The following is a 25,697-nucleotide window of genomic DNA, read 5'->3' as shown; positions in this document are numbered from 1 at the left end:
GGAATACATTTTCCCATCTGAACATTCCCCTCCCATTCCTCACAAAGCTGAATATTTGACTTGTGAACACCCATACAGGTAAGACTGGGGAGCTTCCTGTGAGTTTTTACTTGAATTCCAGACCATGGGTGATGGGAATGCCGCAGGACAACAACATCTCTAACTTTTTCATAAGACTCATTGCACTGGGTGTCAGTTTAGACAGCCGTATTTGGGATAACCCCAACAGGTACACATGTCCTAGATAAACATTCTCAGCTCTGAGATGTACCAGGTTTTTTTAGGTTCAGATGCTCCTGTGGTTCAATTTATTATATGGGAACACTTCAAAAGGGCAATTTCTAATTTATCTCTGTGGCTTCTCTCTTTTCAGCACATTGACTCTCCATTAGGTAGTTTCAGCTGCTGGTGTTTACAGTCCAGCTTCTCCACTTCCCATTCTACAACTCTGCCTTGTAGAGACAAGGATTTGTTTCACTGTTCAGGCCCACTAATACTTTGTTTGGTGAATTTGGCATGGGAGTCCTGGGCTATGGGGGATTTGTATACACTCCCAGGCTAAATTTGATTGAGACAAAACTATATATCCATACAATAGAAGTAAAAGCTTTTCCCATAGAATTTTTTCTCCCTGCAAAAAGACCAAATAAACTTTGCAAAAATCAAAGTAACATTATGCAAAATTATTTGACTAATATTTGGTCTCCCAACAAGTCCCTCTGAGCTGTCTTTTCAACATGTAATTAAAAAAAACCCCAAATAACAAATGTTAATGAACTGCTAATACAGGCAATTTGATGGCAATGAAAGTCTCAATAGTTCCATACAGCTCTATCTCATCTGTTGACAGGTTCCTATAAAGAGGAAAAATAAAAATCTGGCCCACTACAGATCAATAATTAAAAAGAAGGAAAAATCCATTGAGTGTTCAGTTGAGGGTTTACCACAAAGATAAAGGAGCCTAAGGGAAAAACTGTATTTTGTCAGCTTTCTCATGTAAAGAAGCCATAAATTGTTTCAGTCTCTCACAAATACATGTAACACACCCTCACTATCTTGCTTAGGTAGTGAATGAGGTTCTGAGGTGGAACTGCATATCAATAAACAAAGAGTAAGGTATACAACTTGCTAGTAAACTTAGCCAAATAGCAAAAAAAACCCAAAACAGAACAACAACAAAAACCAAAAACCAAATCAAATGAAACCACAAAAAACAAAACAAGAAACCAAAATAACCCCAAAAAACCCTTTCTGACCTTAAGAAGAGTTTCTGGATATTTTTTTTTTTCCACTTTGGCATAAAAAAGTTCAGTGTTTTTATCTCCCTTCCTCCTTAAAAATATTCTTTTGCCTTCTTGACTATCTGCATAAAATGTTTAGCTTGAATGCTCTGGAATAATGTAAAAATGACTCAGAAATGAGGCAGAAATTACCAGCCTTCCAAGTTGCTATTCATTCAGGCCATCTAATCTTGGCTCATTAAGGACTGGTAGGCACATATATGTAGAATAGTTGGACATCCTTTCTCATCATGTTCAGAATAATGTTCTTGCTTACCCTGCTTACAGATTTAACTCAGAAATAAAACAGGTGACAAAATTTTCACTTTAACTAGTACACTCCATGAATATTTCTTTAGCATCTAAATGGATATGGAAGGTAACTATTCAGAGTTTCTTACATAGCAAATGAAACTCAAAATCTCCAGTACTTTCTGAGATACACACCTCAGAGGAAATAAATTTTCATCATGAGGTCAAAGGATTTAAAAATATATCCAATGACTGTTGAGAGATTTCTTCAAAGACGTAATATTAATATTTTACTTAACTATATATATATATATATATATATATATATATATCCACTTCTTTCCTTTATCCTATCCTCTGTCTGAAAAAGAAAAAAAGAAACCCAACAAAACAAAACAGAAATACCTTGTCTTCATAGATACAACAGTTTTTTTAGCATTTAAGAACTGGTGTCTTGTTTTGAGACCATGATAATAATAATAATAATAATGACAATGATAAACTATGGTTATGATTTGACTAAAAAGAATGAAAGAGTGTGATCTTAGATTAAAAGAGAAGTATTATGTGAAGAGCAGAAATATCATACCTTTTCTGAACTATCATATGAGCTTGGGGGAGAGAAGAATTAGAAGCAGCACAAGAGTGAAAAATTTATCTTAATCATTATGATCTTATTTAAATGATGATGGCAGACATAGGAGTAAGGCTGGGGGTGGGATGAGAGTGAGAAGCGTAATGCATTTCAGGAGCATCTATTTGTTCACATGAAGAGTCAAGAGCTTTTTGGGATTTTTTTTTCCCTACCAGTTCCAAAATCTCTTCACTTCCATATGCTGGTGGCCTTTTTCAGAAAGGAGTCATCACCTTAACTATTACTAATTCTGCTGAACCCAACATGGATGGCAAATTATTTCACCTGCAAAGAAGAAATATATTGCAATGTTAAAATATGTACAGGTATCCTAAAGCGTAAAAATCTGCCCCAGTTTTAGAATGTGAAATATGCCAGAACAACACAGAATAACAGTTGGACAGTGAACTGAAACCTACAAAGTTCTCATAAGTACTTTCTGTTTGCATATTTAAACATAACTGCAACTGTGTTTGTAAATATTGCAACCAGGGAAGGCTCTTGCCATAAAAGTAATGGAGTTCAGGTTCACTAGAACACTAATCCTCAGAAAAATCTTATTTTCCTCACATAATATGCAAGGATGGAACCAGGTCCACAAAATACCAGTACAAAGCATGTAACACTAGCAGAAGTATACTGTGCTTCTCGATATGCCCCACCAGCTAGAAAGCTTTACAGGTGAAAGTGATCACAGCACATACACTATTTTATGTATTTCAGAAATCTAGTCTCTACACTTGAAGACAAAAAGGTGCTTAACCTTCCTTTCAAAAACTAAATGTGATAACCTAAAGCTGGAAAACAGAAGGAATCTTCACCTTTGATAAAAGGAATGGTAATTCCAGGGTCACTACAAATGGCTGAAATTATTTTTCGAGCTTCAATATAATGTTATTTCTGCAGGTGTGACCATGACAAGCCCAATTTCTGTTCCTCAAGGCTTTAACAGGTATGGAAATAGATCTCAGCAGTTTTGTGTTCTATTAGTCAGTCTTCAAATTCATTGTATACAAACAAGAATGGAAATATATCTGATTGGTTCAGCATCCAGTCACTCTGAAGTGCATGTCAGAGATTCTTGGGATGTAATGTATTTTTCTCTTACATATTTTTCCTGTTTTGTCCCTTTTCCAGCAGGATGCTTGGGTTAATAGATATGTTCCTTTTAAAATGGACTTAGTTGGTAAGCCAGAATTTTGAGTAACACTGTCTTTTGCATGTCACCTTTCAACACTTACATCATTTCCCTCTGAGCTGTCTTTTCATTCCTCTTATCACCTTAGCAAATGCAAATGAAGTAATTATCTAGTTAAATTCTGAACAGGCATTATTCATTTGAGAGATCTTTACTCTGTAGTGCTAAGGAAGCATTTTTCCCCCACCTTTGGCACTTTACAATAAACTCATTCTGATCTAAATTGATTGCTCTGGGATTCTCTTGGAGTCATTAAAATAATGCTGTATTGACTTTCACTAATGTCTTTAATTGGCAATTTAAAATTTCAACATTTTGAATTAAATATGCACAGGTATAGCTCATTTTAGCTGTATATAGTTTTTATATGACTTAGATCCAAATCTAATTTTGAATATTACATAATTGGTCTCAGAACCAATTATGGTTTTGGTGGAGTAAAGGTGATGGCAGCAAGGAGGAGGGAAGCACCCCATAGGTATTGAAATAGGGAAACAGAAGAGCACTAAGTGGCCAGTCTTCCAGGAGTGACTTACCTACAAATGTGTTGTGAATTACAACTCCAAAATTCATTGAACTCTGTGTTACACCACAGGCAGGTTGATTTTCCATCCAGTTTGTATACATACACATAGCAAGACAATAATATTCTTTCATATGTAAGAAAATCTGATGTTTTAACTGAAGACCTTGTAATACTTACCATAAATGGATAATTTGGCTAAAGTAAATAGTAAAATTGGTGTCTGTGATGCCGGATCTAGGAAATATATTTATGATTTTATCTACAGAATATATTTATGGTTTGAATCTTTTTTTAACCTAGCAGATAAGAAATATCACAGAAACTTTTGTGATATCTTCCTCTTAAATTAAATTTTAAATTTGCAGAGAGGCTTAACCCTATTAGATTCAGATTTCTCCTCCTCATCTACTTCTATAGCACTTTACATATTTAATCTTTGTGTGAACGTAAAGCATGCCACAAAACAATCAACTTATTCTATGATTTCTTCACATCCTTTGTAGCACCCACATTTCATGAGTTCTTCTTCTGCTACCTCTGAAACTATAAATGTTTTAATTTGCTTCTGGACTTCAGTAGCTGTCTGGACATGGCCTGGACAACTGGCTCTTGGCAGCCCTGCTTGAGCAGGCAAGCTGAACCAGATTATTTCCAGAGGACCCTTCCAACCTCAACCATCCTGTGATTTGCAAACTCACTAGTGCTTGAGGAAAGATTTGAAGGTGGCCAGGTTGCTGCTAGATATAATTAACATAGTTTTAATTACTCTTGAGTTATTTAGTTTGTTTTCTTGTTATAGGAATGTATCACACATTGAAAAATGAATAACCAAGGAAATTACACCACCAGCTGTTTTATAGCACTTTTCTTACAGAAGTGTTTTGGCCATGTGACAATGAGTATCAGTCTTCTGCTTTCTTAGAGCAGTAGCAGCATAAGTTCCAGCTAGTAAAAATTGCATTTGCATTGTGAAAAACACTTAACCAGATGTTCAATAGATGTGAAAATATATGCTTTGGATTTCAGAGTGTGTCTGATGGGTAAAGGCTGAAGAGCATTGAGGATGCAAGTCAAAGATTATTTAGTCCCAGTGACTGCTGTGAAATGTAGTTGAGGTAGTCTGTCGCTGTTGATACAAGTTCATTCAAACATTTTGACACAAAAACTTTGGTGACAACTCTGAATCATTATCATTTTATGATCAGGGAAATCAACTTTTTTTTTTAAATTGTGTGACTACTAGCACAAGAAGAATGGAAATTCAAGGACATGCACATTTCATACAAATTATAGTTAATTTACAAAATCAAAGTCATATTAAAAAAGGCCTTTTCCTCAGAATATTGCTATTCTTATATATAAGACAATTTGTGAGTTAAGATCCATTGAACAAGAAAACACATGTCTATTCCCTCTCCCTTTTGGACTGATTTAATAGCTTAAATAATCTACTTATGCATATATATATTGCCAAAATGGTTTGCAAGTAGGCTTGTTTGAGTAGTTAGGGATCTAGTACTATCAATTATTTGAATAAGCTGCAAATTTTAAATTTCATATTTTATTATGTCTTTTTTTTTAACACCAACAGCAAATTGAATAGGTTAGTTTAATGTTCTGAACAAATCAGCTGGTAATCTTTAACTTGGGTTGGAGATAACTTGTTAGTGCTACTGCGATTTCAATTAAAGTAGGGGTAAAGATGTGTATCTGTTAACCATAAGCATTCATTAATTTTTTACATGCACTTTTGTAGTTCAAGAGCTTGACAAATGTTGACACAAAACGTGGGAAGTCAGGATGTCTTCTTACACTCACGTTATGCAAAAAGTTTCAATGACTAATACTTTTCAACTAGCTTTTAAAAGCCAAACTTTTCATGACCTCCTTATAGACTGTACATGGAGAGACAACAGATTAAGAGGGTTAGCAATGAAATGAGAAAACATAGAGGCCTACATATTTCACTTCTGCTATGAAATTACAAAACGTTGAAAATGCTCAGTATCTGAATGTTCAATCAAGCTGGGAAAATCATGGAGAAGAGAGCTCTGGAGACAACAGAAGCTCAGTTTTCTACTGTCTATGGTCTTATGGAGGCTGTTTACTTATTTTCAAAAAGGAGGAAAAAAACCCCTTTCCTTTCATACCTTTTCCCAACTTCCTGCCTTTACTCCCCTCAGTTGCTGGCATTGTATAATGGAGTGGGAAATAAATGGAGTAGTGGAGGTAACTGCTTATCAGATTTGTTTTCCATATAAATCCCAGAGCAAGGAAGTGGGGTTCTTTTGCTTTTTCTATTGTGTTCAGAAGTCTGTATAAATCTCAGAAGCAAAGACTTAAAGTGACTATGGGGATGTGAAACATACCTTTGACAAAACTTGTACTGTTGAGCCTTTGTGAATGCTAAGAATCTGACCAATGATACAAAAAGATCTATAGAATTTGAAGTTCCAAAACTGAATTAAGTAGAACTTTAAATTTACAGATAGAGCTTCATAAACAAAAAAGTTTTTCCATTCTCTGAACTTATTTTTCTGAAATTTCAAGTACACTAACCTTAGTGGGCATATAAATACTGAACATCATTATGATTTTATCTGAAACATCAGTTGAAAGAATTGACATTAAAATAGTTTTTTAAATCTATTTAGAAGATGTTTTAATTATTGGGTTATACTTCAAAACATTACTTAAAATTTTAATCATTTTAATAAGGATAACTCAAAGCAATGATATTTTACCTTATTGAGCTATTTAAGGGTTTTTTTTTTAAAACATCTAGACATGGGATTCAAATTACTTATTTCACTGGATTGATATTTTCTGTCAGAATGCATTATTTTGGGTGAACAGAAAAGATCCAGTTCCCATTCCTTCAAATTTACAGTGTTAGCACCAAATTAATCTAGACAGAACAAATTTTTCTTAAGATTGTTGATGCTCCTTATTGTTCATATTAACAAAATAACAAAGAATACCAGTTCTGGATCAATAATTCAGTGAACTGTTACCAAAGATTTATGCCGTGATCATGAAACGGAAACAATCATTGTTGCCTTCAAAAATTCAGCTGTATTAATAAAAGAGGGAATTACCAGAACAGTTTTTAGGGGGAAGTTTTAGGATTTTTTGGGATTTTTGGGGGTTTTTTATTGTTTATTTTCTTGTTTTTTTTAATAATAATAGTTCTGAGAACCTGAATAGGAGAACTGCATTTGGCTATTGATCTTTGACAGTTGTCATGTACATCCTTTTGTTGTAAGTAGTTGAGAATACTTGCATAAATTAAAATTATTACCATAACTTGAAATTAAGTAGGTGTTATTGACTCAAGGGACATAAAAATTTTACCCAGGTCCATTGGGTAAAATGGAGCTAAGTCCATAATATTCTTATTACATTTTTAATGCATTATTTCTTTTTCATAGAAGTTAAAGGATGAAGTCAAGATTAAACTCAACAATGACATTTCAAATCATGTTTTTAAGAGCCCAGCAGTCTCTTCTATTCTGCCTTCCCTGATAATTCTCTAATTTCTAAGGGAATGGTTACTTATTTAGGCCGAGATTCTCACTGTTGGTTGCTAGCAATGGAGACTGATCAATACAAATTTTTATAGCTATGTTTTTAAAGTAAATGCAAGATCCATTTATTACGATCAAAAAATAATCAACTATAAAATAGAAATTGGATTTGGGAGACTAACACCACATGAAAATAGCGTTTTATGAATAATTTGTACTTCATCCAGTCATCCTGAAAGTCTAAATATATGAATGTGCATTAATGAATTGTATTTCCAAAGGTAAATTAAATTGATAGGCAGATTCTGATATCTAAATCACATTGTGCATTCTTAATTCCTTACATATCTAAAAATAAGGAGCTCTACAGTCTTACTCACAGGTAACAGGCAGAACAATCTACTGTCTGAGCTCAGAAAATTTTGACATTATTCAGTCATTGCTCATTGGAATGGAACAGACGCGCTACAACATCAGCCCCAAAGTCTTAATTAAAATGAAAAAAGAAAAAAACATTGCATCCATAACTAAATACTTTAGGTATATTCCTCAAAGCTTTGGGTACCTGTAAAAAAAGGATTGTTTCTCTGTTCCACTAGAGAGGCACTCTTTCCCCCTCCCTGAAACAATTTCAGCTTGAGATAACCATTTCTATTTCCAGAAAGCACTGTCTCTTATTTATAAAATATAGCTGTGAGATAGTGGTGCACTAACACCTTAGAATCAGTCTGCAAAATAACAGTTCCTAAAGTTGATTTTGCAAGAATGGTGTCTAATCATAATCAGCCGCCATTTATTGTCAATGAGACACTGGATGTCACCACATAAACGGAAGCAATTAATTAAAACATATCTGGTATCAGTGGCATCTCTGAATGATGAACTCAACAGTTCATTATTACTCTTTGAACTCTCATTTCTCCATCTCCTACCAATCACTTTTCCCTTTAAATTAATTTCTTGAGTTAAAGAAAATGTAAATATAGAAACAAATTTAAATCTATATATTAAAATATGCCTTTTTCTGATACTTACATGATTAATAAAACATATTGATTCAAGCTCTTCTCTGGTTTCCAATTCCACAGAAGAAGCAGGAGCACTTATCTTCCTGACTGCATATCTATACCTTTTACTTCCATTATGCTGAATTACTGGAAAGAGTTGAAAAATCTGATATAAATCATCTCTGCACTGCTGGCCAATTTGTGTTTTAAGTTTTTCAGCATTCTGTAATCGCCAGTGCTGTTCAGGAATGCTAATAAAGTGAAAGGGTGCTACTGGCATTAAGACAGAAAAAATCCTAGGTTTAAGAAGGAAAAAAAAACAACAAGGTTGTTCTGGGTATGTGTGTGATTACCACAGGTCACTTTTTAGGTGGTTTTACCTATGTTAGTAATGATGTTGAAGCTAAAAAAGCTTGAGTGCATTTCAAATTTATGTATTTATCCTGAGTTATTTTCTGTCATTTCATTACTGATCTCACATTGTTTTTTTCCATAAAAAGGAATTCTTGTTTTCATAGATGGATATATTCTATGAGATCCACTACAGGGTTTTGGTGTTGATACCCAGTTTTTATAGGAAATAAGGATAGGGCATGTTATATTAAAATGTGGTTTCTCTCCCTTTTCCCTGCATTTTTTTTTATCAAGAAGAAAATTCAGTAGCTTATCCATTCTTCCCCTCTGGAATGATTTGCACTTTAGGATGAATTCTACGCACAGCTTGTCAAAGAATCATTTTGGTTGGCTGTGGTTCATCCCTATAAATTGAATACTTCAAAGATTTTTCTCACTTTGACCTGCATCTCAAAATCCCTGCAGGAAACTGCATCATACAAAAAAGGCAGAGTGATCAGAGTGAATAATCTTGGACCATACAGAAGGGCTCAGAACTAATGTCTCATTGCTATTTGCTTATCTATACCTGCTAGCTCACCTGTGGGCCCAGAAGAAGCAAATTTCTGACAGTTTTAATGTAATATGCAGGCTTTAAAATCCTTTAAACTGAAACTTAAGATGAAATTGATGTTGTGTGGGCTGCCTCCCTCAGAATCTCTGCATTAGAAATAGACCTCCTACCAAGCAGACTCGCACCAACAGGGGTGTGTGTGCACGTGTTTGTGATGGCTGTGAGGAAGGAGCTGCTTAATGCAAAATGACACAGCTCTACAGAAATCTGTGATTCTGCTTCATGTAAGAGACAAATTCCATATGGAAAATAGAGTACAGAAAGGGCTTTATCAAGCTTTTGCATAGAACCAGCGATGTTTGAAATATGTGTTTATAAAGGTCCCATGGAAAACTCTCGTTTGATTAAAAATTTTTCAAGAATCAGTTCCACCTAAAATCATTCTGCAAAATTACTGGAATAACATCTGTGCAGTAACACTTAGAATTATAAGGGTAAAAAGTAAAATATTTCCATTAGCTTATAAAGGAATGTGAAATATTATAAATATTTTTTGTAACACAAAAAGTTCTAAACTTGGCTTTCATTCCCAATCAACATGAAATTAAATATAAGACAACATGGCTTTTCATGGAGAGAATTCAATTTTTTTTTCCAATATCTAACTTGTACATGGCTAAAATCTTATTTTTATGAACATTAAATGAGAAGGATTATATATAAAAGATGAAATTACTAAAATCCCCCAACCATAACAATTTGTAAAAATTATACCACTAAAAGTATTAATGTAAATAAAATGTCATTTAAGACACCATTGGAAGTTGTTCCTTAGCAGTACACATTTCTAACTTATCTGATACTGGTTCAGTCCTGAAGCAGAATTCATGGAATTAGGCAGAAAAATTTCTTTTATTACATCTTCTAAATAATAAAACTTCTGATCTATGCTTCAAGACTAAGTTTGAAGTAAAATTTGTGTTTGAAATATTTTAGCAGCAGTATTTTTTAAGGAGCAAATGAAAGACACAGAGAAAAATAATATTGTACAGTAAGTTTCATTTGAGCATTTTAATGGCAGCTTATTCATTTCCACACAATGAAAAGCAGTTCCAGTGTCAATGGGCTCAATTTGAAGCACTGCTTCTCTAAACTTATTGGGATTTCAATGTCACTTATCATTGTATGTATCACAGTTTCATTAGCACAGAAATGGTGGTATAGAGTTTTGGATCAATAATCTTCAGTGAAAAAATTGTGATTTTTATTGACACAGCTTTAATGAAGTAGCTTTGAAAAATATCATGTTCAGTCACCTGTCGACATTTTTCTGAGTCCTTTACTTACTCATAAAAATCAGAATAATTTTCTAGGAGTTTGTGCTATAAAAGAAAAACTGCCATTCTGAGTTCTGCATCCCACATTCATGCTTTGATTTTTTTTAATATTAAGAAAAACCCTGAGACCATTCAAAACATTCCAAAGCAATATCTGAACTATTCAATTTTAGTTTTTAGAAAGAGTATTTTAAATGTTTTTTTGGTAAAAATTGAGGTTAGACCATCAATTTGTGTATATATCTTTTTGATCATCACAGTATATAATAATATAATACACATAATTGGAAAATGACCAGAGTCCTGCATTTTCTCCTGCTAAGAAAGATAATTCTATCAGAGGCTAGGGCAAGGAGCAGGACTAAATCCTTTGCTTCATTTGTTGCCATTCTTTTTTAATTTGATTTTACTCCTTACCTGTTTTGATGGAAGAAAGAACAATGGACAGGCAAATACAAGTTGAGTGATTTGAAGGTCATTCCCATTGAATGGTCAAACCCCATTGAAATCATACATTCTGGATTTCTTTAATAAACTCTAGAAAGACACTGCATAGCCAGATCTCTGCCTGCCCACTGAAGATTTATTTTTCCCAGATGTTCTTCTTCCAGAGCTTTATAATCCTTAGTGTCCTAAAGGACTACAACTGTCTTCTTGGTTCAAAGACTTCTATATTATCTTTAATGTAGCCAGAGCCTGAACGATTAATAGAAATCTCTTTAGGGCACTGCAAAATAACACATGGATAGAAACAACAAAGTCACAATGGCATTAGCTTTGAGGTTGCTAACTTGAACAAATCAAATAATTAAAATTATTTCATCTGAAATTTTAGCTTTCCCTCCTCTGTGTATAAAAATTAATGTCCTCCAATGTGATGTAAATTTAAAACCTATTTGTATGACTCTGAAGTTTTTCTCAAAATTAATGAGATGAATGTGTGTGTTTGGGTAAACATTGATAATTCTTGGCACTTTACTCAGTGGCATCTTTAGAGGGACAAGTAAATTTCTTAAATAAATTTTGTTCTTCTAAACATTGTTTCAAAATATTTATATTTTAATCTAAATTAATTTGTTTCACACAAGAAGCAGTCAAAATCCTAATTGTCCTCTTTTTTAAGAGTGTAATGCTTTTTTTTTTTATTTTTTTGACTATTTGAAAACAACTATTTACTTGAGTATATTTGGATTGTGGTTGACGTTTACACAATTCTGCCAGAGATGAATTTGTCAATTTTGAATTTTATAGTTCTATACATCGGAAAAGTTGTACATTAGGTTCTGTCAAGAACTGATCATAGTTGTCATAGCACAACTAGGTGAAAATCAACAGATTGCAATGAAATATATTTATCATCTTAAAACAGTTAAAAGACAATAAGATGAGAAAATCATTTATATAACAGCAAAAACCCAGAGTAATGTGTAACATTCCCTCTCTTCCTTTTCCTTTCTTTCTCCCACTCTCTTTCCTATTTCCCTCAGACAAAGCAAGGCATTTATTCAGGGTAGTGAGTTTTCTGGCAAGGGAACAGATTTCCATTCTCTGTTTGCATAGTGCTTTCTATAATGCTTAGGGCATGATGAGGACTACCAAACATCCGTAAGATACAACTAGAAAAGTAATTCCATCTGAGCAGAAGTTATGAATGATTCATTTAGTATTCATGTCCTGTAGTTAAATTCATCGTTGTGCATACAAGGGTGAACTTATATTAAAATTTTCCTGTGGTTTGGGTATTTATAATAGCTTTCTCCTATGTTGATCTCTAAGGTTTAAAAAGACTCGAGTCTGCTTAATATAAGAGACAATTCCTGTATGGAAAATAGGGTACAGAAAGAGTTTGTCAAGAGTTTGTTTATATAGAACCAGTGATGCTTGAAATATGTGCTTTAAAAAGATCCCTCAGAAACGGCTGATTTGACTCATCTTCCTTTCATTGAAGGCTTTATTAAAAGTCTCTCTATACAGTTTTCTACTTTCATGATGCTTACCAAATCATATCACCTATATCTCTGTTAGACATGATCAAAATTGACCAACAAGTTCTAAGGATTTCAGGGAGAACTATTTTCTTAGGAAACCAGGCTACAGACCTATTCTAATACTGATATAATAATTATCTTGCTTCCTAAGTTTTCAAATCAGAGGGATAGAGTTTGTTTTTCTCCTTGTCACTGGAAAAACAAAACAGATCTAGATCCTGCTTCAGTGGAATGTAGCCAAGCCTGGGACTTATTTAACAATAAACAAGAATTAAGCAATCTTGAAACAAAGCAAACCTATCTTTTTGCTGACGGAATTTCCTGTGATGAGCCTGTATGGACCATATCCTGCCAGAAATGTGGATGCTGGAAGTCATGGACCTAGAAGGAATGTAGTGTGACAGACATATTGGTTTCTCCCCTTGGCTGACCTTTGTTCAGCCCTGCCAATTCCATTTGAGCTCGATATTAGTAGCTCCCTTAAGGGACTGTACAGACCTCCCTCTACGCTCACTATCCATTAGCATAAATGTTCAGCTTGCCTATCATAGTGATGCAGCACTGATCATTTAAATTTTTCATGCCTCATATTTTCTCCCCGTTTCACAGTTTATGAACTCAGGCTTAAGGAAACTAAAACCTAACAGTTATTTCACAGGAAATTGGGTGTATGGTTACTTTTGAGATGCTGGGTTTACATGTCTAATTTAAGCCACAGTAAACTATCCTCTCTATCATTAGGCATGATTTAAGTAAGTAAAAGTGTTTTCAATTTCTTCTGTCAGTTCACTCTATTTAGAAAATAGACTGCCAAACAAATCCAACACTTGCTTTTGCTTCCTTTATTTCTCTTCTCTGCACCCCCCCTGTTATTATTCCCTTTAGTCTGCACAGCCATTCAGGCTGTACTTCTTCCCTTCTTTTGTACAATATGTCTCCACAGTCTGTAATTGTTTATCCTGCCATTACATACACCACAAGCTTTTACACACAGTGAAATGGTTGTTCTGGGTATAAAAGGAACTGTAAAAAGAAGTGTAAAACTTGTGATGTATAACAGTAGAGTGAGTGAAAGGCATATGGATTTTATGTCTCTAAGTGCTTATGAAAGGATGGAAGGACAGTGTCTGACTCCTTTCTAGAACTTAATTGGAAGAATGGTTGAGAATCTATCATCTGAAGCATGCTATTTGAACGGCCCAGAGCAAAATTCCACACTAAGTAAGGTAACTGATACATTTTTGAAATGGTATGAATGAGGATGAAGGTAAAACTTGGCCTGTAGCATCCAAGGATTCAATATGTCCATGAGGATCCTTCATTTGTTGGAAAATAGTGACACAAAACCTTGTGTCAGATTTAACTGACAACCAAAGTTCAGTAATTATTTAGCAACCTGAGATTCCAGTGAAAGTCAATCCCCTCTTGTTTCAAGTCCAACTAGTTATGCACCATCTTTCAGAAAGACAGAAGAAATCTTGAAGCCAACGGGGCACCCAGGTGCCACAGGATGGGAGGTTCCTCAGGGCTGGAGCTGCTGTCTGCTGCCCTCTGTTTCCCCCTTTCTTGTGGAGCTGGGACAGAGTGACTCCATGCTGCTGCTCTCTGGGTGCAGCTCTGTGGCCATTTTGCCAAAAAGCAGATCTAATCGTCCATTCTCCCCAACTGGTCCGGGAGGAAAAAAATACTTCCTTGGAGAAAGGTGGAAAAAAACTGTTTATTAAACAATAAAACTAAAACAATATCAAACAATGAGACCCCTTGCCACTCTAAAAGACATGACAAACTGAGAAAACCTCGTCCCCGGGTTGCAGCTCACTCAGTCTCTGATCAGTCCCTCAGTGCTGGAATTGTCGCAGGCCAGGCCTGGCCCGGTGGGCCACAGCTGCAGCTGCCGGTGCTCTCCTGGGTGTTCAGGCCAGAGCAGTTTCAAGAGGTCCAAAGAAAAGAAATAAAAACACAGTCCAGGGAACTTTGCCTCAGCTAGCTAACATTAACTAAAAAGCAAAATAAGAGCTCTGTCCTGTTGTCTGTCCGCAGACAACAACAACAGTCCAGGAGGAGGAATGTGGGGGAGTGAGAGCAGCGTCTGGAGGAAAAAAAACCTGCACTTCTCTCCCCCCTTCACTCTCTACAATAAGTCTTAAAGGTGCAAAACTTACTATTCAGCATAAACAGAACAAGACTGGGGATTGGGAAATTCAGGCTTCGGAAGAGCTCTAAAATTCTGCGCATAAACTTTTGCTCACAAAGAACTGAAAACATGGATTTCAGCATCCTATGTCTTCCCTGTACTGCAGGTCCTGTTTCTGAATTCAGCAGATAAAGTACAAAGCAATGAGAAGTCAAGTAAATGTTAACATCTTATTAACAATGATAAATTGTCTTGGATAGAATTTAAACATACCTTTTAAAGTTTTGTTAAATTAGAACCTAAAAGAATTTGGTCTTCATAGCATCATACAGCCAACCCAGGACATTGGCACTGGTGGCCACTGCTGCTCCTGGGCCCTCACACATCTCTTGTTCTACAGAGCCACAGAGGGGACTCAGTGCCTCCTTGTCACAGGGGTGATTCAGCCACACAGCAGGGGCAGCACATCCTCCACACCAAAATGTGTCAGAACATGTACTCTGGCTCAGCAAGAGGCCACCTGAGTCTTATTCAGGCATGATTTTTAGAGAAATTGCAATTTATGCTTTCTCCTGAATTAAAGAAAGATTCTTTCTCCTGAATTAAAGAAAGATTCCCTTTCCAAACTCTTAGGTATCTCAGGTAATCCACAAGAGCTTTTTCTGATCAGTCTCACTAAATCCATTGTTACACTGTCTATCAAGACTGGTAGGAAAAATCAAGTGTTTATACACACAGAGTTTTGAAGTTGCCAGTTTTATTGTTATTTTTTGCATAAAGAGTCTGTGTTCTTTTTTTGACTGGCATATTTTCCAATGTTATTGAGTGTATGCTACTGATATTTTGGGGGTTTCTCTAAACAGCTCTTCAAGCAAAAACAAAAAAAAAATGTTTTCATGTCTCATTACTTCACTCGTCCTCCCCCCTGCCCCAATAACTGTAACTGAATATTCTCATGTATCCCATCCCTTGAGTCTGATATTAAAAAGGAAAACTTACATCACTGAGGGACTTCTGAGCATATTGCAAGAGTTGGCAACGCACAACACAGGGAGGATAACATTTTAGAGGATGCATTAAGGATGGCATCTCCCAGAAATTATTTAGTCAATGGAAAAGCTCTCATAGGGAAGTAAAATAGGATTTTTTTCCTATTTATGCAATGCGCATTGAGGAATATAGATTTCTACTAATTATTCAGTCTTAGGCATTCACAAATCAGGTGTTGAATAGTCATTGAGATTTTCTATTGATACAAGTGCTAGTAAATCTGCCAATAACCATCTAATCTCTTGCCTTGGTTTTAATTTGAACTTTAATCATAAGAATGCATGTCAAATTGCAAAGAAACCTGTTCTATGCAGACCTGTTCATGCTACTCATTTATTTTTCTTCCCTTTAAGAGGAGAGAGGGAAACAATCATTTTTAGAAACAATCATTTTTAGAAACAAGTGTTTGTCCTACTTCTATCATTGGGATTTTTCTGGGTGATGCCTGATCCATCCTAGTTGAACTAATTGATGTGGGTCTAACTCAGATGGCATTTGTTCTCCATCCATTAGTGTCCTTTTCTACCTAATGTCTAATGTCCTCTCTCTTTACTGTTGTATTCTTCCAAAACAAAGCATTTCGCCCTTTACTAGAGGTGTATTGACAAATCATTCTGTGTTTCCTACACTAATTTAAAAAACCTCAATGAAACAATTTTTAGGATCTTAAGATTTACTTCATTTTATAATTTTCCACCAAGTAAATTTATTTAGAACAAATTGTTGTACAAGCCTTGGAACACATAGCACCTAATAACATATTTTATATCGTATCTGAGGCTACATTTTTATGAGTTATTCTTTGTTTTACTTTGATTTATACCACTTTAAAAAATAAATAAAGCATTACATACAAGAGAGCGTGCCTCTTCCCTATTCAGAGGCTTCTTGGTGCTGCTTATTCTTCTCACTAGTTTTTTGACTTGTATTTATGAGGACTAATAGTGCTAATATCATATTCCATGTCTTAACATAATTACAAATTCAGACCATAAATTAAAATAGAGGGATATATGCAGAATAGTCTGTTCAAACAAAGGGAACAGAGTGTCTGCATTGTAGGTATGGAATAGGTAATCATCATCAATGAGAAAGTTTTACTGTTAAGAAAGTAAATTTGGTGATGGATTCAGATATTTTCAATATTTTATGATAATTTGAAATCCATTCATTAAAATTATACACAAGCAAGATTTTAAAATAAATTTACACTTTTTAAAAAGTATGGTTTATGTGAATATATAAAAATCTAGTATCAACTCTGCTTTGATAATTTCTGCTTTCTGAGGTCATGTTCAACTTCTTCCTTAGATAAGACCTTAAATAATTTTATTTGCAAACATGTCATTGATGAGAGCAATTAAAGAAAAGTCTTTTGCAAGCCATCTTTCTTATACATTTATAGTCAAATATTTTTCTCTGTGGAAATTAATCACAAATACAGACTAAAACCATTACTGCACTGGGAGTACTGATTTCTTAGTCCTATGCAAATTCTGCAGATTGACTCAGAATTATAGATCCAATGTCTTTCTATCACTCATTCAGCTGGTTTCTTTAAGGAGAGCAAAGGTCCATTTTAGACTCTCAGGCATTCAGTTCCTAATTTGCTTTCTTAATCATATACAGATCCAGAGATGGGTTGATGAAAAAAATAGGTTATGCACCTGATTGTCTATCTGAAATAGGTTTGAAAAAAATAAATAGGAAGCAAGCAATTGAAGACCCAAGCCACATCCTTTCAGAATTGCCACTGTACAGGATGTGGGGGTTTGTTATTTTGGTTGATTGGGGTTTTATTTAAGGAGACCTGCAGGATAGTTTTTCAGAGTTATTGTTTAAATAGGAATATATATCTTCACTCTTTGTTCTGTTAAGAACCTCAGTAGAAGAAAAAACTCTTGTTTTCTCGGTGAGTTTCCTGTCAAGATTATACTACACAGAGAACATGCATTAGTATTTCAACTTTCCATAGGTGAGAGAAGACATTCCCTGGGGACTTGAAACCCCCTCTAGTTTCTATTGTGACCAAGCTGTCAGAATAACACTGCAAACAAAATTTTTTCCTCAGACTGTTTTGTTGCTAAGTGTAATTTTTTATAGAAGGCAGCATATTTATATATTGAAAGAACGTACAACAAAGAGTTAGATCTTAGAAGTCTCATAAAAGAAAACAGTTTCACACATTGCCCTGTACAAGGAGGTGCAAAATTCTGTGATTTTGAAATTATATTCCTCTCAATTAATTTGAAGGCAGTGTAAATTTGACAATAATGATCGTTGACATGCAAAGCAAAGGAGAAATTCATCTCTATTTTTCTTACATAGCTCTTTGAGCAGTGAATTACCTTTCTGGACTGTTTATGATTTGTATTTCTATGAAATTGGATTAAATTAGAAATTCAATATAAAGTCACACCTAAATTTTCTGAAAATTAAAATTCTGTAGGTTAATGAAAAAATTTGTGCACTCTCTGATAAAAATATTTTCTTTCCAGTCAGTACAGTTTCTGATTATGCACTTGATTTTCTCAAGAAAGTGAGATATTATGAAAAAATCCTAGCATTTTTTTCTTACATTTTCTTGTGCTCATTCTGGTGGTGTGTAACATCAAGCACAAGTCAGTTCACAAGTTTATTCAATTCACTTCACAAGTTTGAGTTGTGTAAACGCACATTTACTTCTCTTGCACTACTTTTATAATTTTCCTTCCTGTTGTCCCTAAAGCATCATGTTAGAGTTTACCACTATGTCCACTTTAACTTCATTGAGGTGATAAGGGAAAATCACATTCTGTGCAGTTAAGCACAGAAAAGAGATGCAACCTTTGCTTGGACATTCCTTATTCTCAGCCTTAGCAAACTACATGAATTATATAAATGATAAGTATTTTCTTTTATTCACTGTGTATTCCAATAATAAATTGATGTTTTCTCATTTTTCTAATAATTAGAAAATTTTATGCTTGCTTTTTTTCATTGCAACGAGAACAGGCAACAAGAGGATCTGTCAGATGTATAACTAATTTTCTGAGATATTAAAAAAAAACTTGAAAAGGACATAGTACAATATTTATAGAGGAAGAAACAGAAAATGGCAACATGACTGCATAGATACCCCACAAGATAAAACTTCTTGGTAGGTCTCTTCAGGCTTTTTTTGATACTTTGTCTAAAAGGATACCCACAAGTTGGGAATGTGATATACCTGAGTGCTTAGATTTTTGAAAGGCTGAAGCTCTTAAGTGATTGCTATCTTTGTATCATGCTTATTTTCACTGTATAAGGAAAGTAATAAAGACTGTTACTAGGAAGGAATAATAAAGTATTGGGAAAATAGTTGGTAAAGTTAATATTTTATTACAAATGTAAATATTTAATTGCAAAAATGTTTAACATTAGGGAGTACTCCCATGCCAAATTATTTACTAGTATTCAAGATATATTTTTGATAGGTAATAAATACATTTGTAATTTCTTCTGGAAATCATTGAATTTTAAATCAAGGATGTTTTACCACTGCAAGACAAAATGTATCAACCTCGGTTTACTTTAACAAATGTCAGTATCTCAAAGAGATCAATCTCAAGTGCACTTAAGTCACTGTTGTTAGGTGATATTGTAAAAGGAATGTTTGCTACAACTGACCTTCTTCTGATGCTTCTGCTTCTTGTCTTGCAAAAAGAGAGCTGAGCTTTGAATACAAATAATGTGTGAAAACCCGCTTAACTGCCCAGTAATTTCAGGCGCTTCTCATTCTACCAACAAGTGCACAAAATATTGAGAGGTCCTGGAGATGCTGAAAAAAAGAGAAAGCTTTGCATCCTGTTTACATGGGGAAATGCAATCTTTTTATTTTCCATCTTTCATCTAAACAATTCCTTTTAAATACTTTACAGAACTCATCCCCAAAACTTTTAATCTTCTAATAAGTATACTACAGAATTGTTTACCTGATATTATTTTCCCTCATGATTTAAGATGCATGCCATGGATGACTTTGTTGGCAAACTTTTCCTTTAAGCAATGTACAATATCAAAGCTGAATAGAAATTAAAAAGAATAGAGTTCTAGAAGACCTGATTAGCACCCGTGGGACTCCAGTGAGGTTTATGCTGTCCAAATTTACTTTAGCAGAGGTACAAACAAAAACAGAACAAAACACTGTTTGAGTTTTCCCTCACCAAGACAGTGGAAACAAGACAAAATTTAAGGAAACATGCCAAGTCAACTTCAAAGAGTATCTGTGTGTGCACAATGTGTACTCTGCATATATTAATGGATGCAGTGTGAACAGTTTTCTTTGTTGATTTTGTGTGTCTCTGCATTTTTTTACCAACTTTGTTTTTCCTCTCTGTACAGAGCCAAACCTTAATCTGGATTTAGAAGCCCTTGTTTAGTTTGCTAAGAGCTGGAGTTAAGCTCATTTGAGAAGTGATATAATTAAAAGACAGCCGGTTTGGGCAGTTATGTACTGCCAGTTTTCAGCACCTTTTCCAAAGGACAAAAAGGACAAGTTCTTTCTTGATGCATGAAGCTGAGAAAAAATCCTAGAATGTGTCCCAGAGAATTAAAAGAAAGGCATGCACACCTATATGGATAAGCATATGTAGAGAAGGGGGATGATAGACTAGGAACTGAATTTCACTACCATGGATGCCAGTACTTGAACAGTTCTTTTATGGATTGATTAGGCCAAATCTAATCATAGCACATTTGAAATCTGCATTCCAGAAAATTTATCTATTTGAGAAATTGCTCAATGTTTTCTAGCGACTGATTAACAATTCCCTAGCCCACAGAGAACTTCTAGAAACTTTCCCTTTGGATTACATTAAAAAAATTAAATAGCTTGTAAGTGGTGACTGAGTCATACATCATTTGTGATCCACCCTGGTTCCAGGTTTGGATGTCTCAATTTAGCATAGGCAACAAGTACTAATACTTGTAATGTAATACTACAGCAGTATTTCTGGGGCTTTACAGCAGTGACAAATAATGACAATACAAGGACAGATAGGAAATTTTGGTCATAATAGGACATGTATAATCTGTTTTTGCAGAAAAGTTTATCCTTAAAAATATATATTTGTGTTGACTGCTGCTGTATTGATTTTTAACATACAGCAAATAGGTGAAGTTGTCTGGTAAAACCTGAAGTAAAGTTTTACATTTTTGCTTTAGTGACAAAGCTCACTATGAATATAATTTTGGAAAGTTTCTGTATATTTATCTACAAGGTTTCCAGCATCTGTGTCATTCTTCACAATGTTTCTATTACCACATTTGCAAAACATGTGGATCAAAATTGTTGGTTTTATTTTATTCTGATTTATGCTTTCATTGATCTACTGCTCTGTCACAAAAGGCATTCTCCATGCTGATGGTGTTGGCTGAGTTCAATCACATTTTTTTAAACTATCATGAGATATCAAATAATGCCTTCTAAACCTTTAATCTGAGATTTAATGAATAAACTGGTTTACTACAACAGAGTTCTACTTTTTACCCAACAAATGGATTACAAAATTATTATCTATTTATTTTTCATCCTTTACCATCACAAAGAACTTTTCTTTTCCTGTCATTTATTTCATAGGAAACTTTACAAAATGACTGTGTCAGTTATTTTCATTTCAAATATTAGGATGAGTGATCACACCTCCAAGTGTTTATAAGACTTCTACTGTTACTGCACTTAAAAAACAGCCACTAGCAAAATATTGGGGAGGAGAGAAAGAGAATCCAGTGGAAAACAACTGAATTAACATTCTGATTTATGCTCTGTAACATTTATATTCTTTTCTGTTAAAAAAACCACAAACAAACAAACAAAAAATATATCCAGATCTGCTAAATTATCAGACTTATTTATCTTTATTTGGTCAGGAATGAATTTTGTGAATGTCTTAGATTTTGAAATTTCTTCTTATTTGTTAAAATTTACTTTGTGTACTAGATTTCACTGCAGATACTAAACAACTTCAAATCTAGGTAGTCCCTAGATATTTGGTTTACTTTAGACATTTTTTATTCTGTGGTTGTTTTTGGTTTTTTCTCTTAAACATATTGAGATACAGCTGAAATAATTTTCTCTGTGCTAAAAAGGACAAAAAAAGTGACAGCTCTTCAGAAGTCGTAAGCTCTCTTGCCCTGCATTCAATACTCCAGCCTTTTCTGCTCTGTCAGTGACTAGCTACTTAGAAACAGACATGGAAGAGTAGTCATTTTTAGCTTCCAGTGAAAGCATTTTTAACTTCTTTGTGTTTCTTCACATTCTAGAAGTGACATGCAAGTTTGGTGCTCATTAGTTAAAGTTCTGTTACAAGCTGCTATTTATGTGGAAGATTCGGTCTGAAACAGCCCAACATTGCAAGAGAAAAGAAATGACACTTTTAAATATCTGTGCACCGACAAAATTGTGTAGTGAGGAAACTGAATGAAAAAGCAACAATCTGCATTGGACTAGTAAATGCAAAGGTTCAGCCAGCTTTAGCATTCATATTCTTAAAAATTATTCTAAGAAAAATAAAATACAAATAATAAAAATGTTTCAATACACAAATTAAACACTTTGTTTTTTCTCTCTCTGCAAGATGACATGACGATTTATAGCTTGGGCCAATGTGAGAAGAAAAGTTACATTGCTTATTGGCCAAAATCTTGACTCCTGGCTCAGCAAACATCTTGAACCAGTACTATTCCTATACTGAGATTAGAGGACAGCAGGCACATGTTGGCTCTTAGTCACAAAGGGAGCTCGTGACACTGCCTGCTGGCACACCAGTGCCTGTCACCCTCAGTTTTGATTTGAGCCCATCACCACAAGCATATGTCTCTGCTGGCAAGCAGTGCATCCCACCCAGAAGGCACTGGCTGCTGGTGCCCTTCAGCCCTCTCCCAAAACAGCCTGGCAGGATGTGTGCTTCTTGTCTGAGCTACCCTGCCAGTGTGAAGGCTGTACTTTTTGGTAAGGAGATCAGGATTCCTCCAAGTTTTCATACCTGGTAATAAAGGGTTCAGATCAAGGCCAGGAGCTTTTTTCCTTTGAATAGCGCTTTGTTTAACATCAATCTCAATTAAAATATGAGTTTGGCAATACTAACATAGCAGAACTGTCTTTTGATAGTCCAAAATGTGCTACAGGAATGCCCTTTTCACTGTAGTTTAAAATCATTGTGCATAGCTTTTTTGTCCTGTTAGTCCGTGCAATACAGAATATACAACTTGCAATATCATTCAGGTTGTCAATCCCAATAAATGTAGAATAGAGTAGCCTTCTATACTTTTGCCTCCTTCAAAGTCATTGCAGATATTCAGTTATAATTATGTCCTAGTAATAAGAAAGGAGATATTCTGATATTCTGTCTTTCTGTAGTAATTAAACAATGCAAGTCAATCTGACAATAAGTACATTTTTTGAAAGGCTCTAAAGGCCTGTACTTCAAATGTTCCTTGAAGAAGGCAAGACACACAAGCAGGACATGCAGAAGTCCCTTTTGATTCTTTGTGACAACTACAGGCGTTGCACGCTATAGAAGTAAATAAGAAACTGTTTTTCAATATAAAAAGGGTTCTTGAGACCAAAAAATAAAATCAGGTTTAAAAGCAGATTTTTTGCAAGCGTCACTTACGACTTTTAACTACCATCCTTTCATCAGAAGAAACATACATTCAAAAAAGGAAGTATTTAATCTCCATGATCAAAAATTCTTCCTGTAAGTAAAGGTCAAAATGAGTAATTTTAAGTTTTTTAGTCTTCTTCTCCCATATTTGGAAAACCAATAAATTTATCACTCCCCTCAAAAGCGTAGCATCCTTTCCACAAGTTGTTTCAAGTAACTAACATTTTGTATGGAAAATCATTGAATTCTGTCTTTAACATGAATGTTAATTGACAAGCCAGCTGTCTGATTTCTCATTTTCCTTTCCCTCACAACTTTAGATTTCTGTTTTAAACATATGGCTGAATTTTTGAAGTCCAGTCCCTTTTTTTACGAGTAAGAAACTTGGATGTTATCAATGCAGCATGTTTTCTTGATGTTTCATTAATGTGTAAGAATATTTCTTCTACTTTCATATACCCCTTTTGATGTAGGTGTTTTTTAAACCCCCATATCAAGAGATAATATTTTTAATGCCAATTTAAAGGAAAAAAACAAAGAAAAGAACCCCAAAACAAAACCCCCAACTCTCCTGATTGCTATGGACAGTGTGTCTGTCTTACTCAGCAACTAAAAGACCATTTAAAACACTTACTTTTGTCTTTACATGGACTTTAAATATCAGGATTTTGGAGCTGAAGTAATGATGTTCAAATGTACATGACTAATGAATAAATAATGTAAGAATCTAGTGGAGTTACAGTAAATAGCAAATAATATGGAAAGCAAATTTTACTTAAGATCACAGACTTGAAAGTGACTTCTGAGGAAGAGCCCATGTACAAACTAGAATGATCTATACTTGTGTCACTGCTGATTGATGTTTGTCTAGTTTCTTCTTGAAACATCCAATGACTGTTTATTAGAATGTATCCGAGGCAGTGTCAAAAACCTAATTAAAGTCAAGATATATCGCATCTTACATGTTTAAAAAAACCCCATCATATTATAGTATTGTAAAAAAAAAGGTAGATTATTGTGACCTGAATTATTTTAGATACCCATAATGACTTCAGCTAATATCTCTTTTGTTTAAAAGCTATTTACAGAAAGAGATCTTACTTCTATTTTTCTACACGTAGCAATTTTTTTCTCTGGACTATAATACCACAGAATCTTTCTTCCTCTCTTTGCAACTCTCTAACTAATTTTTACATTCTCTAGTATTTTGGAAAATTACTTATCCTTCATAGAGTCTCATAAATAAACAAAACCAGTAAGTTGTTTTTTATTCTGTGCTCACAAGTTAATGGTAGGGGTTTTTTGTATGTGATTAGTAACTTCAATTAATTTTCACTTCCTGTATGCCTGCTTAGGCTTCCACTCAATGAAGAGCTCAAAATTTATGGGTCCTGGATGATTCTAATAGCTACTTTTAAATGGCCTTATCTACTTTCTTCATTGTGGGGTAGCAGACAGTAGTAAATTCCACTGTGAAAAATGTCATAATTTTTCTCTCTTTTCATTAAAATTGGAAATTTTTCAATGTGTCATACACGGCATGACATATTTTGAAATTTATCTTGAAATGTGCTGTCTTTTATATTTAATGTTGAACTTTTAGTCTTTCCTGAAATATATTTTATGAATTAAAATCAAAATTAAAGAAAGGAGTTAAAGGATGCAAAAAAGAAAGAAAATATTCTCTTTTAAATCAAAGAGTCATAGAATATTTAGAGTTGGAGGGGAACCACAAGAATCACTGAAGTTCAACTCCTGGACCTACACAGGACAACCCCAAGAGTCACAGCCTATACCTGGGAGTATTGTTTGAAGGCTTCTTGAACACCTTCAGGCTTGACACTGTGACCACTTCCCTGGGGAATCTGTTCCAGTGCCCAAACTTCATCCTCTGGGTGAAGAAACCTCTTCCAAATGTCCAACTTAAACCTCCCTAGACACAACTTCAGGCCACTCCTTTGGGTTCTGTCACTGCTATTGCAGAATGTCACTGTCACTATTTTGCACGATGAAGAGATTTGTTTCTGCTCCTCCTGTTCCCCTTATGAGGAAGTTGTAGACGGCAATTCCCCTCAGTCTCCTCTCCTCCAGACTGAACCTCAGCCACTCCTCCTATGGCTTCCCCTCTGGCCCTTTTACCATCTCTGTAGCCCTCCTTTGTACATTCTCCTGTAGCTTTGTATCTTTCTCGTGTTGCAGCATCCAAAACTGCACACAGCACTTCAAATGAGG

The sequence above is a fragment of the Melospiza georgiana genome, chromosome 1, assembly GCF_028018845.1.
Source record: "Melospiza georgiana isolate bMelGeo1 chromosome 1, bMelGeo1.pri, whole genome shotgun sequence".
In the NCBI taxonomy this organism is placed as follows: domain Eukaryota; kingdom Metazoa; phylum Chordata; class Aves; order Passeriformes; family Passerellidae; genus Melospiza; species Melospiza georgiana.
Note: the sequence above shows the minus strand (reverse complement) of the source record.